Source organism: Planococcus citri, chromosome 2 (genome assembly GCF_950023065.1).
Source record: "Planococcus citri chromosome 2, ihPlaCitr1.1, whole genome shotgun sequence".
NCBI classification, from domain to species: Eukaryota; Metazoa; Arthropoda; class Insecta; order Hemiptera; family Pseudococcidae; genus Planococcus; species Planococcus citri.
This window is the reverse complement of record NC_088678.1, coordinates 56,132,633-56,149,752: the sequence shown is the minus strand read 5'-3', so window position 1 is coordinate 56,149,752 and position 17,120 is coordinate 56,132,633. Positions and strand designations below refer to the sequence as shown.

The 17,120-nt window shown below is 33.7% G+C and overlaps 1 protein-coding gene across 11 annotated transcripts in view; it reads left to right on the top strand.

Moving 5' to 3' along the window:
• Positions 1-17,120, top strand: part of LOC135836570 (protein lin-10-like) — a 149,511-nt gene that overhangs the window by 25,423 nt on the left and 106,968 nt on the right. For 10 of the 11 annotated variants that reach the window (XR_010557057.1, XR_010557058.1, XR_010557056.1 and 7 more), the window contains exon 2: positions 6,847-6,916. The exons of the other annotated variant lie outside the window; for it this stretch is intronic. The gene's annotated coding sequence lies outside the window, so the exon portion shown is untranslated. The remainder of the gene's footprint in view (positions 1-6,846; positions 6,917-17,120) is intronic. 11 annotated transcript variants of the gene reach the window in all.

The window sequence follows — 17,120 nt, the reverse complement described above, 5'->3', positions numbered from 1 at the left end:
ATATTGATGGACCTTGTGATAATCTATGCAGAACAGCTTAGATATTCTGAACAGTATATACTCGTATACCGTCAGCTCCTTCAGTGGAGCGATGTCCTTATTCCTGAAATATAAACCTTCCCTTCCATTCCATATTATAGGCGTCAAGGATCGGATGCTGCCCCAGACCTGTATACTTGGGCTGTGAATAAAAAAGGGGAGAATAGCTTAAGAGCTGTACAAATAATAAGATGATTTTCTTCAACTCGATATAATTTTCTAAGTACGTGGAAGAAGAGCAACGACAAAGCAAACAACAAGTTTTGATAAAAACGAGTGTGTACGTACTTGAGAATACCCTAGTATTTTTCATAAAAGCTTTGACAACATATCGCACGCTGTAAAGTTTTCCAATAAATCACAAAAGCGTATATTATATCGCTACATTACATACATTCTACTACATCTACATAGTACTCGTACATTACATATAAGAAACTCGATAACCGCTTCGAATACTCATAGTGAAGAATTATAGCCGACGATATAAATGTTGAGAATTCATATCATCAAAGTGTCCACAATTTACGCGCGTATAATGCTCTGTATGCTATGGCGAGTTTAGTGTGTCTGTATTTGCATCATATTATGTTCTGTTTAATGTGAACGAGTGTAAAGTCTGTCGAAGGCAACGCTTTCATTATATGAATGCTGGAAATAATAATAATAAAAGTTTATTCTATATGTAGTTACAGTATCGGAAGATGAAAGCAGTATGCTACAGTGTCTGGTTTTTGAGAAAGGTATAATGCTTGATGAAATCGATAAAAAAAACAATATGAGGAAATCCGGTTCCTTGTGCGGAACTTCCTCTTCAATTTTCAATTTTTTAGTTTATTCATTTAAATAATTTGTTATCTAGATGTTAAAAATTTTCAAAAAATTTATATTCTGTGTAGAAGTATCTCTAGTTAGAATACTTCAAAAAATTGAGCATTAAAATTTATTTAGTAAAAATTTTGGTCATCCGCTAATTTCCTCTGAGCAGCATTTACATTAACTCAAATAGGTAGTAATATAAACCGACGACGACGTAAAAGAAGAGGTTTTTTTAATCGTTTGCTGTGGTAGTTATTGACCCCTTTTCGTGAAACCTATATCGGTTCCATGACAACCGCCAATACACCAGCACAGGTATATATGACGTACGCGAGCTCGTTGTGTAATTTGAAAGCTCGAGAAAAAGACAAAGGAAGAAAAAAAAGTCGCATGCAATTATACGTATATAAACTCACGATATATAAGCTATTGATGCGAATAAGTCGCGGAAAAACTCAGTCGTCGGAAAAAGTGTCAGGGAAAAGTTTTTCCTCGGCAGGTGATGTGTTTGCATATAAAAACACCCTACGTCGCTGGCGGACGGAATGAAACGAACGCTTAACGAAATCGGCAAAATTATACGTCGCTGTTGCGAGAAAAAGTTGTCATGACGAATTTCTCAAAAACTAACGCTCTCGCTATACCTAGCATCGTTGCACACAGTTTTACGAATACACGTAAATACTTACTCGTTGTTGATGGCGCATTCGCTTACTAAGGCAAAAGTCTTTTGAAATGTGTTTAATTGAAGTTATTCATTTCGTAAAATTTTCGCTGGCGCGATAGTAAGCCATGAAATAGCATTTAGCGTGTTCGCCGAGTAGGTATTCGTGTTTTAAACAGGTTAATTTAATGAAGTCAACGAGATAGTTATGATTTTCGTATCTGCCTTGTGCCGCACCGCCGCGGCGCGGCGCGTACTCGAAAGTCAGGCGCAGCGCGGCGAGGCACATTTTGAAAGGAAAATTATTAAATTTAACGAGTAAATACGAACTGGTGAAAAGTTACCCAGAACTTTAGATGGGGTACGATTCGCAAAGCTGCGTCCCATCGTCGTCGACGTCGAGTCGTTGCGAGGATTTTTCGAATGTCTGCACCACCGCCATCGCCATACCGATATCGCTTGCTGCAAACCCGAAGAGGCAAATAAATTTACTAAATTAAAACCTACCGCTAGTTCGATACCATCTTGCGGACAAGTTAGCCGAGTAATTATTTGAATAGCCGGAGTGTTTCAAAATATACGGTCTGGTTTTTTATACGATTGCTCTGTATCGAACGGTTATACGTATACTTATTGCAACCATTGCTTTCATTGTAGGTATCTATGGGTTTAGGTAGCGATTCGTATATATATGTAGTATAAGACTGATAAGAAAAATAATCAACCACGCGATACAAATGTGGAAAATTTGGATAAAAATGAAAACGCAATCTCGAATATGCGTGTTTTTGGTTTTTTCCACTCGATATAGCACACGGTGTTAGAAAAAATACGCACATATCTGTGTATTTTATTCTGGTGGTCGTGATTCCCTTTAGGTAGACAAGTCAGCGATCTCTTAATTACTTGAGGAAATGAAGAGATGGAGGGACACACGGTCGTATTTTTAACCTCAACAGAATATTGGAAAATTACGAGTGGATATATTTTTCCTTTGAGTACTGGAGGACGGAGGTTCCGGAAGGATGGGCCCAAAAATGATTATTTTCGACTAAAATGGTTGTACTTACTGATGTGAGTGATCCAACAGATGACGATATCTTCGATGTGCTTTTCACTTTAAAAAATTACAAAACATTATGAATTTTAATTGTAATTGCCAAAAATTGATGAAATTTCAGTATATTTTGACAAAAACTGCATTATGACATAAAAACATTTTAAAAAAATTGAAATCTCTAAAAACCATGATGATTTTGAAATCTTTGTATAATTTGGCAAAAATTGCGTACAGAAGTATTTAAATAAAATTATGATAAAATTACACAAAAACTCGAGAAAAAAAATTAAAATTTATGAAAAAAACAAAAAAGTAGTAGAATAACTGTGAAAATTGACAACATTTTTGAAAAATCTTCATTTAAAATTGTTAAAATTACCTAAAAATATGTAAACATTAAAAACTCTGTAAACCACCAAAAATTTCTGAAATTTAACTTAAGCAAAAATCGCAGGAAAAAGTGTTAAAATACGATATGTATATAAAAAAAAAACTATTATTAAAATCTTTGAAAATTACCAATAACTGATAAAATTGCATCAGAAAATGTTTAAAAAGTGATACAATAGTATAAAAATACGAAAAAAGTAATAAAACAACTGAAAAAAAAAACATAAATTAATGAAAAGTGCAAAAAAATAATGAAATTACATACATACTGTTAAAGTCGACAAAATGTCGGAAAAACTCCATGAAACATCATCATTCACTTGAAAACGTGTATGAATGCAATATGATCACTCCACAACAACAACAACAACAACAACAAATATTCATGTATAAAATTCCAATAAAATTTAGCATTGAAATGTATTGCAAAAATGTTAATTAATGAACTTCTTCCAATTTTATTTATTGAAAATATGTCTCTTATTTTTGGTACTTTTGTACCTAGGATTTTTTTGGTCGAGAATTCAGTTTTTCAAAATGGCGCAACTACTTCTTGTAATTTTCGAAGAATTTCATTCGGTTCGATAATACCTATTTGTTTATTTTTTCGTTATTTTCAACAACTTTTTTTGATATTTGTGGAATTTTTGCAATATTTTGAGATGTTTTGTCAATTTGTGGTCATTTTCATCAGTTTTTATAAGAAACTTTTGATCAATTTTCCTCGCAGTTTGCTTAATTTTAAAGCGTTTTTATTCATTTAAGATGTTTTTCAATTACAGATATGGCAGTTCAATAATTCTTATGGTACTTCGTAACATTTTGAAAATGTTCGATTAATTATTTTTAATTATAATTTTGGCTACCTACATATTTTCGAAAAACGTTTCTACATTTTGTTAATTTTACCACAGCTGTACTTACCTATGTTAATTTTAGTGGTTATTACAATTTTGATCAATTTTTGATAATTTTCTATAATATCTGTTGGCAATTTTTACTACAATTTGTAGTTGAGTATGTAATTTTGAGTTGCATTTACCATTTTTTAGTTTGCTTTGATAGCATGTTACTCATTAACATGTTTTACGATGTTTCAAGCAATTTTTACATATAAGTTTATAAGTAGCTTCGCTCAATCATGTAATTTTATGATCAGTGGTTTTAATGGCAATTTTACTCTATTTTCTATATTAAATTTTTTGTGAAATGTAGGTACATAGCTAACTATTTGATCAATTTTTAATGATACTTATTTGCCATTTACCTGATTTTTGTGAAAGGCTTCTCCAAATATTTGAGTCTATAGCTCCTTCAATTTTCAACATGGACAATTTTTTGCTGAGCTTTTTTCTATGTACATTGTCAAAGTTGAACGTGAAATCCGGATTGAAAATTCTCATTTATCATTTTTGAACGTTTTAAAATATTTTCTCCTCAATTCTGTCGTCACTTGCCAGACAAGCTCTAAAAAAATATAAGCTTCCATCATCATTTTAAAAAATTAATTTTATTGCCGGAATTAATTCAAATTGAAAATCGTCAATGAATTAATCTACTTTGGGGAAAAAACGAGAGCGTCACTTTTTTAAAAAAATGTAACTTTATCACTCCGAAAGGTGCGAAGTGATGAACAAAGTTGTGACTATCATTTTTGACGGTTGTCTGGTCCTCAAAATATTTTTAAGTTCGGAAGATGAGTCATGAAATCTTGTTTGATTTTTGCACGAGACAATTCGAAGACAAATTTTCGTTTGTATTTTCTTATAGCCCTACTGGAGTCGTTATACCTCCAATATTTGGATTTCCAAGAAACTTGTGCTTGGAAACTTTGGATCTTTGGGCCCAATTTAGATTTTGTCTGTGAAATTACAAAAACGTGAACATTTTTTAAATTATAATATTAGCTGCATTTTCTGCTATTTAGATTGGTAACCCTGGGCCATATAGGTATAGTGATAAATTTGTCTCTTATACACTTAGCTGAGAAAATTTTTCTTTCACGAGACTTTTTACATACTAGATTTAAATCTGTAGGCGTTGGTAGGTAGGTAGTAGGTACATCAACTACTCACTCATACATGGGTATTATGCGTGCACAATGACGACAGGATTTTTTTCGAAACACCCAGTACAGTACAGGCCTATATACATGTGAAGAAGGAAAGCAACGAACGGCGGCGAAATTAAATTTGGAACGTTTTTACGTACCCTAATGTGACTGGTGGGTTTGGAAAATCCGAATTCGGTGTCGTTAGAGCTTTTCATAAATAAAAACACCTTCGCCGCAATACGATCGTTTAAGTCGTTTACATAACCGTGGAATAAGCAGGGGAGCCTTGTGGAATTTAATTAAAGGCGCGCACATACTGGCGTACCTATACCTACGAGTACGAGTACGAGTACGAATATACAACGCTGTCGCACACATTTCACCACGACCGCCGAAAAAATTTCTCTCACTTCATACACGCATCGCACGGCCAGGGCCGGATTTACGGTGGTCAAAGGCACGAAATGACCCGATAATGCGGTTCCAAATAGCGTGTTTGTGCGCGTGGAGCACGATCGTCGATGATTTTTTTCCTCTTGTAATGGCGACCGAGATACGAGCGGAGCTTTTGTTTTGATATTTTATTTATTTTCCTTATGACCTTAAAATGCGCCTGTATTGTTTTTAGAACTATACGTGTGTTTACTAAAGCGTCGATTTTATAATGTAAAAAGGACCATGGTTACGTAGAATGAATTACAAACGTGTATCTTCCGCAGCATCACTGTGTATACACAAGAGGATTTTTTTAACCACCCCCCCCCCCTATCTATATAGACAAATGTTTAACTTATATTCATTTTAATGCATAACAGATTCGAAGTCGATTACTATGCGTAAGCTAGTTGCGTTGGCAAAATTGTATACGTACCTTCTCGTACTCTAATAATAGCGAAACTCTCGTCGAATGTCATCCTTTGGATTTTCATTAAAAAAAGCTGCAATGGGTTTTTTATTAGACTCCTAAATCGTCCTCTTATTTGCCATTTAAATTGAAATTTCGTACTATACAGACTAAATGGTCGGTATAAATTATGTTATTTATAGTTGTAAATGTATCGAATGTTATAAATTACCAGTTGTCTTGGCTTTCATGCTTCGCCGAATTCGTGTTCGCATCGAAACGAATAAGTTTTCCGTCAGCGTGGCCGCGGCGCGGCGATGGCGACGCACGTTACACGTTTTGGGAAATAGTTTCGCCTCGAGTGGGGATGTTTTTTCCAAGGGTTGCGAGTACGTACACAGAAAAGCGATGTGTGATCGAGTGGGTTTTATAAGAAATGGGTTTACTCGGCGGAATCAGCGGCAAATCCAGGGGATCGGGGGTGAAAAAATACTCGAGTCTTAATATCCGCGTTAGTGTCGAAAAGACTGAAGAAAAAGCATTTAGTAACGTTAGCTTACTTGTGTGACGAGTTGATGAGGGTGAATTATTGAAGTGTGCGTTGTCGAGTACTGGGTACCTACTACCTACCTACTACCTACTGCGAATGTTCAAAAAAATGAACGCGACGCGACTCGACTCTACTCGTTTTAATGGACAACGCAAAAATTTTAACGAAAAAAACTCATAAAGAAACTTTCCACATGCCACATGTTTCATCGCCGTTGCGATTTTTTTTTCTTCATCTTCTTTCACGAAACGCTGCGAAAATAAAATCTTATACGTGACTATTACTACCTCGCAAAAGTATCTTGTTATAGGTGTGTTTCTCGGTAATTTTTTTAAAAGCCGAGTAAAAAGTTTAACCTCTTTAAACCCATTACTCTTTTCATTATCGGGCTGCTTTTATTAATAATTCATTAATGGCGTGTTTTTAGGTATTTTGCGAACGAGCTGTGCCAATTTGCATAATATCGCCAATTGCGTATCAATTTTGAGGTCATTTTGGTAAGTTTGCCTTGATTGTATAAAATTTATTTTATTGTACGAGATGGTTCCTTTTAGGCGAATTTCATTTATTAAAAATTCCACTATTGATGTAGGCTACTTAGTTTCGTGGTCGTCGAAGTGGAACAAAAAGTGTGGAGAAATTCTCAGTGAAAGGTTTGGGTGCGTAATGGGTTGTATTGGCGTGGTTTTTTTTTACTGCGAGCTTTTTTCTAAATTTTTAAGATGTTTGTACGGAAACCAATTTGATCAATTTCTAATTTTTAGGGAGTACTTACATTTCTCGACATTTAGTACCGCAGACTTCTAAAAACTGAAAACATTAGGTTATTTTTAAGAATTAGGAACCTAGATTTACTTACTTACAGTAAATTTTAATAATATTTTGTCAGTTTTTTTCAAACTTGCAAAAAATTGGTCATTTCTTACACAAATTAGGCTCCCAATATTTGGATAATTATACAAAAGTAGGTACTGGCAATTTCTCAATTTTTTAGTAATTACAGGAGGGTAATTTTTGGTAATTGTTACCCGGTAACCTTTGGTGAATTACCACGATACGGTAATTTTTGGTAAATTGCTCCGAGCACCAGAACAGCAGAGGTAACAGAAACGCACGCAATCTGTTGTCAGTATCTAAAAGCTGTAACTGGTTTGAGCTGATTACTGAAGGGTCATTCCATGTCAACTCAACCAATGTTTTTGAGTCATGTCCTTCGATTTCGCTCATTTTTTTTTACAATATCTACCCACCCAGTAAGTAAGAAAGCCGCAATCAGTTTGGTCCCAGCCCCCTCAGGGGGCGGGTGGGGGGAAGCTTCCATTATTTTCACATTGTCTCGAGGTACTCAACTTCAGCAGCCCATTCCTCCAAAACTATGATACTTTGATCAAAACTGACTTCACAGTTCGAAAGGGCATTGAATTTTAAACTTTCTAAGTATTTTGAAATTTTCAAAAGTTGAAAGCTCAAATTTCAAAATGGCGCTGTAAGTGGGAGCTACCATTTAAAATTTTTAAAAAATTTCCATATATGTACATTTTGATACGTTTTCGAAATATTTAGGTTTCGAGATGGCACTCGTTGACGGAGGGGGAGCACCCCATCCCCAATTTTGGGTGAAACTTTCAAAAGAAAATTTGGGGCATGTGATATATCGAATTATATGTTTTCGGCAACGCTGAACACGAATATGACTTCAGATTTTTGATTAGACCCCATCCAAGGCCCCCGGCACCTCCCCAAAGGGAGTAAAGATTCAAAAAAGTGTTTTGTTCGTGCGACACATGAAATAGTATGTTTTTTGTAACGCTGAATACGAATATGACGTCAAATTTTCGATTGGACCTCACCCATGGCCCCCAGCACCTCCCCAAAGGGGTAAAAGTGAAAAAAATGGTTTGATTCGTGTGACACATGGAATAGTATATTTTCGATATCGCTGAATACGAATATAGCCTTTGTTTTTCATATATTCATGTAAATATTAACCGAACGCGGGATGACTCTCTTCAGAAAAAATACCAGGGACAGACCAACACAGAAGACCTTTCTAAAAAAATTGGACCAATGACCGCGGTTTGGACCTCATTATGTTCAATTTTTCAAATTTTATAATGCCCATTTTAGATGCCTATTTTGAATAAATTTCCATTATGATTCAATTTCTATCAAAGTTTCAATTTTTTGAATGCAAAAATTCTATTTTTCAACTCATCTAATGTGTTATGAAGTTTTTTTCTTTCTGAAAAATGAAGACCGATTTTTGGACCTGGGCTGACCCATGACCAGTATAAAAATTTCTAGTCAGGACCGGATCGGACCGGACCGGACCAACCTACAAAAAACAAAAAATGTAGAACAGAATGACCGGACCGGACCGTTTAAAAGCTTCAAACAAAGACCTTGATTTTGGAGCAACCTCAAAACCTGAGCGGTCCTACAAGCCTGCTACTACGTGAAGCTCAAAAAACGTCGATTCCCTAGAATAATCACTGTAGCATAGGCATTCGCCTCACTCTGTTAGGGTATCACTAAATGCAATTTCCAATGTCCTGTAAAGGATATGGAACCACGACGACGACAATATGGTAATTTTTGGTAAATTACTACAATACGGAAATTTTTGATAAATTACCACATGGTCATTACTTTTTGACATTTTTTGCTTTTGAAAATTTGGAAAAATTCTGAATCAACTTTTGAGCAAATAACGTTGCTTCTGATTTTCTCATACAAACTCAGAAAACGGATGTACATGTAGTGTTTTGTAGTCGGAAGTCGGAAGACTTTTATTTTGTTTGGAAAATTTGTAAAAGTGATGTCTGAAGTGGATTGTTTTTTGTTTTTTCATCTCTGTTATGAAAATTTGTAATTATTGATTACCTACTAGGTATTGATAAGAACTTTGTGCAATTTTTGAAATTCGTGTCACTCTGCGTGATTTTTATCGTTCATTTGCTAGTAGAACAATTCCTCGAATTCTTAAGTCCCTGAATTGGTATTTCAATTGCATTTGAAGTTTGAGCAAAGTAAAAAAATGTCTGGAATTGACGATTGTTTTTTTTTTTAATACTTTTTGTTTTAAAAAAAGAAGAATTGTGTTTTTAACTGAGATTTGTTTTGAAAAATATAGAATTAAAAATTTTAATTTTTCTTCTTCCTTTTGAAAAAAATTTTCAATGTTGCCATCTGGTAACAAGTATCCTAACTTGACATGAGAAAAAATCGCAGCTCTGGTGGCGATCATCTCGACTAGTGAAAAAAGGGGAAATTTTATGAATTACAACACCCTTTTGTACATTTGTACATAGATGTCTATTGTAATTGATGAAGCTTGAAAATTAGTTGATTGATTTTTTAATGGAAAATAGTTACTTATGTATAAGCTCTTCTTTCTGACAAATGCAGGTATAATAGGTATCTGGGATTGTTAAAAACTGATAAAATATCAGTAAAGTTCACAATTTCGCGAAAATTGCTTAAAAATTTGTCGAGCGTTCATAGAAACAGTTGAATCGCCAAAACTACGAATGAAATCTGTAGGTATTTTTGTTTTTTAAATCAAGCTTATACATCCTGTTTCTTAAATACTTAAGTAAAATTTTAAATGTAAAGATCTCTCGTATCTTTCTTTTCGATTTTTGTCATTCGAGTATTTTCATCAGTTTTCAAGAAGTTGCATTTCTGGGCAGTTTCTGAAGGCTGAGCGCGTGAAACTGAAACTGTTGACTTTAAATTAAGCGAACTGTTTTCCATTTCTCTGCCTACTGAAAAACACAGTTTTTGGCATTTTTAAAGGGTTTACATTTTGATGTCATTTGCAGAGCTCATGCCATGCAGTCAAATCTTTCTGTCTTCTGATGAAGCGATTTTAGATATGGAATAAATGAGTAGATAGGTACATATATCCTAGCCTGGGTTGTTCTTGATTTTATTTTTTTTATTATTGTGCTTTCTCAGTTTCACATCCCTTTTCATCTCTCGGTGTGTACGAGTCGACGTTTTTAATGAAATATTTCAACTGAAAAGTTACCCGAGCATTTTATTAAGAAATTGGCAAATTCGACTAAAAAATACCGTCACGATACTTCGAATTTTTTTCCCGTTTCCTATATCGTTTAAAATTTTAACGCATTAAAGCCACGTCCGCATTTCATAAGAAGACTTTCGGCTAGACGCAAGGCAAGGATGTCGTATTTCAAAGCTTTTAAATTATGTAGCAATCTTACAAAGTGCCGGTTCATTTTAAATTTTTAAAAACGGTTCGAAATTTTTGAAAGGTTAGAAAAGTTGAGTGGAAAATTTGATAAAGTTAAGAGAGAGTGTTTTGTGACAAAAGACTGTTTATAATTGGGTGGAAAATTAAACTTTCACGTCAGATTTACTTTTTTGTACAGTTGGAGAAAAACGACACAATAAACGAAGATGAAGAAAAAAACTCACCTTGTAACCTTATGCGCGAGGTTTTTTTCTTACACCTTTTTGTAATACTTGAGAATTGTTTCGATTATTTGACGATGCCCTGTTAATGTCAGTTTAATTGAATGTTTCTTCTTTTTTCGACAGTTTCGTGTTTCGTTATTTTAACAACTTGCAATCTTATACACAACTCGTAGATCGGATTACGAGGATTTTTTTCTCGCTTTTACACCTCTTCGTATAGTCTTATTGTTTCCAAATCAAGGGAAGATTCGCGAGAAAAACACCCTCGAATACTCGTAAATGTGCACAATAAACGAACTAAAGCCACTTGTAACGTTGTTGATAAAGGTTAAATTTTTGATGTTCGAGGTTTCGCAGAAGGCGTTCTCGTTGCGACCGAGAAATAAAATTGTTGCGTCGTCATTTCATACTTACGAGATCAGATGGAAGTTAAGCAATCCATCATAATTTAGGAAACGGTATTTTGGCTATGGTCTCAACAGTGTTTTCGAAACATTTTACCCGACTGGGTAGGTACTAGGTATTTCATTCGCGAAATACTTTAACGGTGTAGTTTTCGCCACCGGGCCGGTAAAATTAATAATTGTCGTATTTATGAAACGTGTACGATAAAAACACGGTGAACTCGATCATCTTTCTTCAACCATAAACCTAGACGTTTGGTCTATCATGTTTTCCCATTAAGGTATAAAGGAAAAAATTTCACTTTAGAAAAAAATTACCTTAATTTGGCAAAAATTAGAAAATTTTTTCCTCTTGTTCAAATGCAGTCGAAGAATTTAAATAGAGGTAATTTGAATATTTCACTAGAGTTAAGGTTTATTGTGGAAATTGTTTTTTAGCCTCGGCGTATATATCTTGGAGTTTTTTTTTTCAGCCTTTGCCTTCGTTTCTTATCTCGTGTTACCCGCCTTCGTGCGCGTTAAACTTAATGAAAATTTCATGATTATTTTTTATTCTTTAAGATGGCCTTCTTGAACATTGTTAATTAAAACGTAGGTATCCTCTTAGCCATTCGTCGGATTATTTTTTACTATTGAATTTTTTTTCCACCGCCTTATTGAAAATTTTAAAATAGTTTCTTTCTTGTTTATTTGAGCAATGAAACGCCTACCAACTATATATTCGACTTTAAAATATGCTCAATTTATCTCCATTCATAGTCATTTTCTTTCTATGTATTTTCTTCTGTAGGGTAGGCCTTAGCACAATTTTTCTTTTAAATTTCTTGCGGTCATTATAAATAATTTGCTTTAATAGTTGCTCTTGTCTATCTCAAAATTGGAGTAAAGTATGGAAAATTCTATGTCTTGAAAACATTGCGATAGCGTCGATAGAGGGTGATACCCTTTTTTAATAATGAATCTACCTTCTCTCCTTTCACCACAATGAAGTTTTTTCGGGAATTATCTATGTGCAATGCATGAATCAATCTGCTGTTCGAAAATAATACTTCATTTGATATTCATAATGAAAGCTGATGTTGATTAACTTACATCCAAACAAGTTATTAATTTTATCGAAGGAAGAGAATCATTTTCGTATGTTGACGTACTTGCTAGTCAATTTCTAATTGTTAGAAAACTATTCAAGGGCTTCGTGGAAATTTCCTATGCTTATGGCTTACGTAGGTACTAGGTATAGGTATACTCTAGGACTCGTGGAATAGTATTTGAAACAAATATCTGGCGGTTATGCTTTGGCATCTTGGCTTTGCTAAAAATTCTAAACAACTTCAGATGACTTCGAAAATGAACTTGACAAAAAAAATATGACAAGCTTGAAAATTTGAAGAAAGTATGTACGTATCTAAAAATTTTCCGAGTAATAAATAATTTCATAGGAAGAATATTTTTCTTTTTTTCCATTTTTTGTTCTCTAAACAAGCCTCCGTCTTTCCTTTTTTAGTATCTCTTTTTGGAAAAACTAACTGATTTTGAAGAGATATTCAATTTAAAATACAATCTATGTACATATGAATCAATCTAGAGAAGACTTTGGTCCCGCAGTGACCGATTTGGATACATTTTGAGATTTGAGGATTTTTTTGAAAAACTTTGGACCCTAAAAATACACTTTTTCTTGCTCATGTCGGAAATGGCCTTCAAAACACGTTGATAGTTGGAATATCACATCAAAAAGAGATTCCCAGATGTATTGTAGCAGCCCAATCACAACATTTCAAAACTATAGGGAATTTTTTGGGGAAAATTTGGAACTCAAAAATGCACTTTTTCTGACTCGTGTTGAAAACAGCCCTTAAAATGTGTTGCTGGTAGTTGGAATATAACCTAAAAAGAGATTCTCAGAGCTATTGTAACCGCCCAGTCGTACATTTCCATATGTTGAGTAATTTTCTTGAAAAAATTTAAACCTGAAAAATACACTTTTTCTGATCCCTGTCTAAAATTGCTCTCAAAACTCGTTTGTACGTATTTGGAATGAATTCTGAATAGAAAAAAAATTCTCAGAGTTGTAGTTGCCCAATCACACATTTTGAAATCTAATCTAGGACATTTTTTGGAAAAAAATAGACCTCCAATTGATACCATTTCCGATCATGTACGTATTAAAATTAAGCCTCAAAATTTTACTGTAATTCGAATTTTACAAGAAACGTGTTTTTATTTTTCTTCATCAACTTTTACCATGCAGCAGTTTTGAACTTTTTTGGAAAATTTAAAATTCCGCAGAACTGTCAATTTTTTGTTTAGACCACTGATTTTTTTTGTGAAAGCTGCCTTGAGATATCTCCTTATCGTTAGGTTGAATTTTTTCTACACCTACTTTCATTGTTTGGTTCGCAGTTTTACCAGGCAAATCATTTACTTAACATCTGTTACAGAACACCCCGTATACCTATTATTAGTTATCAAAATTTCCCCCCTTTTTTTTGAATTTGTTTCTAGTTACCTAATGAAATATTCCGAACTCTGTTGACGACGAGTGGATGAAAATTGGCCATGAAACATTTCATAAAATTTTCGAATACCTCGTTGAATAACCCGAGTGTAAATTCTCAATTTTAAATCAAATTAACGTTCGAAATTGCTCCTTTACCATCCATCGTTTCGGTTTTGTTGATCGATTTGTAAATTTCGCCAATTTTGCGAATATGGAAAATATAATAACACGCACATTTCGAATAACTTACTTACCTTGCAAATATTTACATTTAAACCTTGAACGCAACCTTCGTCGCTGCTATACCTCTGCGTATGTAACTATACGCCACAAAGGCCCTCAGAGAATCGGCCAAGTGCTCATGTTCGCATAAAATTCGCGTTTTTTTCACTATTAAAATCGAAACAAGCGTACAAAGTTGGATTTGCGTATGGAAAAAAAGTGATTTAAATTTTAATCATTTCGCAGACCGAAGCGACGCGAATGTATAGCGTCGTACAATACTGATATACCATTAATCACACCTGCGCAATAATTTATCTCTCGTTATTTTTCACGTTTAGAAAAAAAAAAAAAAAACTTGTATAGTACGTGTTTTGTGGAAATGTATAGAGAGAGCGCGAAAAAAAATGATGGTAATTTGAATCGCGTTGATAATAATTTCGAAAAAGTTACACCGCTAATCCCGAAGGTTTAAGATAATCACTGCGTATTCGATTTTCTGTAATACGAGTTTAAAATAGACTCGAGTGGCAGTGTTCGGTGGTTCATGCACGAGTAAAATTAAAGGCAATTTTTAATGAGTAAATTTTATCGACGATGAGGGCTAAGTTTACGCAAGTTTTACAAGCCCAGGGATACAAAAAACGTGCATTGTGGTAGATTAACTTTCGCCAGCAACTATTTCCAGTGGCACGAGTATTAATTCCTCGTGAGTTTGACTGACACCTGCATATGATTAAGAATTTTACCACAGCTACGTGTAAAAAGGTAATTCACGATTCAAGAGTGGATTTTGAGTACATCTCACCGCGACAAATCAACACATCAGTGTGTGGTATGTAGTGTATTACGAGTAAATTAAATACCATATTTTGCGAGTAGTTGATTAAAGTTTAACGACGAAATTTCGAATTAAGCGGTTTCTTCGCTGTATTAATAGGTTAGCTGCTCGTTGAACATGTGTGGATCTGTTTATAGGGGTTCTTTACGTCACTAAAGAGGCGATTTTCTGACGGTGTTTTCTTGGATGGAAATATTGGTTGTGTTGTATGGTCTACTGCATGGTCTACTGTGTATTAACTATATTGGCCCGAGTAATATCAATAGAATTCGAATTAAGTATCGAGCGATTGTTTGCTTCAATTTAAAACAGTTGAGTTAGGTATACGAGTATGTATTGAAAAACGTGTATTTGGAGAAATAATCTTCGAAAGGGATATTTCCATTGATGTACCTAATATGTAGGAGTATTTTATTATTTTACGTCGTAATTCGTCCTTCTGAGAACCAAATATTTAATAAGTAATACTTTTCTATGGCCTTGACTTTCTGGGGGGGAGGGGGTACGGTTTCTCAAAATGTGAAAGAAGTGCCTATACATATTTCAATCTGCTGACTGAATATTCGCCAATTTTACCCTTTCACGTTCAGAAAACATCTTTCAGGTTTCGGTGTGAAAGTTCATCTCTGTTAAAGAAAAAGAGACCGTTTAAAAAAAGATGTCCTCAGGGACAGATTTAAGAGGAGCGATGGTTCTATCGATCGTTGTAGGAATTGTTCCAGAATGCCACCAACAAACTAAAAAGTTACTACGTAATACGTATGCTATGACGATCGCAAAAATTGAATCGGAGACAACATACAAGGCTCGTACTGAGTTACTTTTCACGTAACCATTTAAGTTACTTAAGTTACTAAAAGTATACTCAACTTTTGGTTATACCTATACTTTTGTTCCAAAACCCAATTTTTTCAAGTATTAGCTTTATTTTGTGAAGAAAACAAGAAAAAATGACTCTCTTTTTGCCAAAAATACTAAAATAGTAAAAAATCTCCCCCTTTTCAAATTACCTACCAAAAAGCCAAAATTGTTGAAAATTTCCAAAAATGAAAAAAGTGCCGCTTTTTCGACTAAAATTGCGAAAAATTAACCCTTTTTTCCAAAATGTCAAAAAGTTTTTTTTTCACTAAAATTGTAAAAGTCTTGCTTTTGGCAAAAAAATTACAAAACATCTCGCTTTTTAGAAAAATTACTGAAAATTCACACTTTTTCCTTAATAATAAACAATTTGAAGTGTTGAGTTTTTCAACTTTTTTGACAAATATTGCAAAAAATGCAGTTTTTTGCCAATAATTGCTAAAAGACTTGTTTTTTGCTAAAATTGCAAGTCGCAAAGTCTCACTTTTTCTCAACAATTTTCCGAAAGTCTCTCTTTTTTGCCAAAAATTTCCAAAAACTATCACTTTTGCAAATAATTTTTAAAAAGTCCTGTTTTTTGCGAAAATTGTGGAAGTTTTGCATTTTGCAAATGGAATAATAGTGCTTAGAAAGAATTTCATCAAAAGGCTCTTTTGAAATAATTTTTTAAATTAGAAAAGGTAAATTCGGTTTCGGTACCAGAAAAACTGCACAATGATGTACTCGAATACTTGAAATAAAAATGTCAAAAATTTCTCTTGATTTTTGGAAAATTTTTGAAGATTAGGTAAATTAATTTGGGCCAAAAATGCAAATAAATTGAAATGTTACGAAGACGACTCAGAAAACTAAAATTTAGTATGAATAATGTACCCCAAAAGGTTGACTTTTTTCCTAATTTTTGCCCAAATTTTATGTTCAAAAATTCTCCAAAAATCATAAAATGCATTTCAATGTCTGAAAGGGCTGGTAATCTATTTTTGCATGCTCTTTCGACCTAGGTTTACCTGATTTAAAGATTTTTTTTAGTTGGAATACCTTCATTGTGAGGCATTTTTTCTAAATTTACATCATTGTTTTTATTGATTTTTTTTTCAAGTCTAGAAGTAAGTATCAGAATGATCATTAATACATTTTTCAGGTGTCCTTTAATCGAGTCATTTGTACCGTTGAATAAATTACAAACTAGTTATTCGATTTCGAAAAGTACATCGGTAATTCACGAAAATGACCAGCTGATTTCACTGGAATATTTTGATACCGTACAAAAAAAAATAGTTATTGATCGATTACAGTTCTGATAGAAGCCTTGCAATTTTGAAAGGACCGTACTTGAAAAAGTCGAACGTTTTCTTTTCGTAAATTTATTAGATGGTTTGAAAATTTTGCGAATTTTTTTCAATCACCATTAGATTTTTGAAATTGTCAAACTT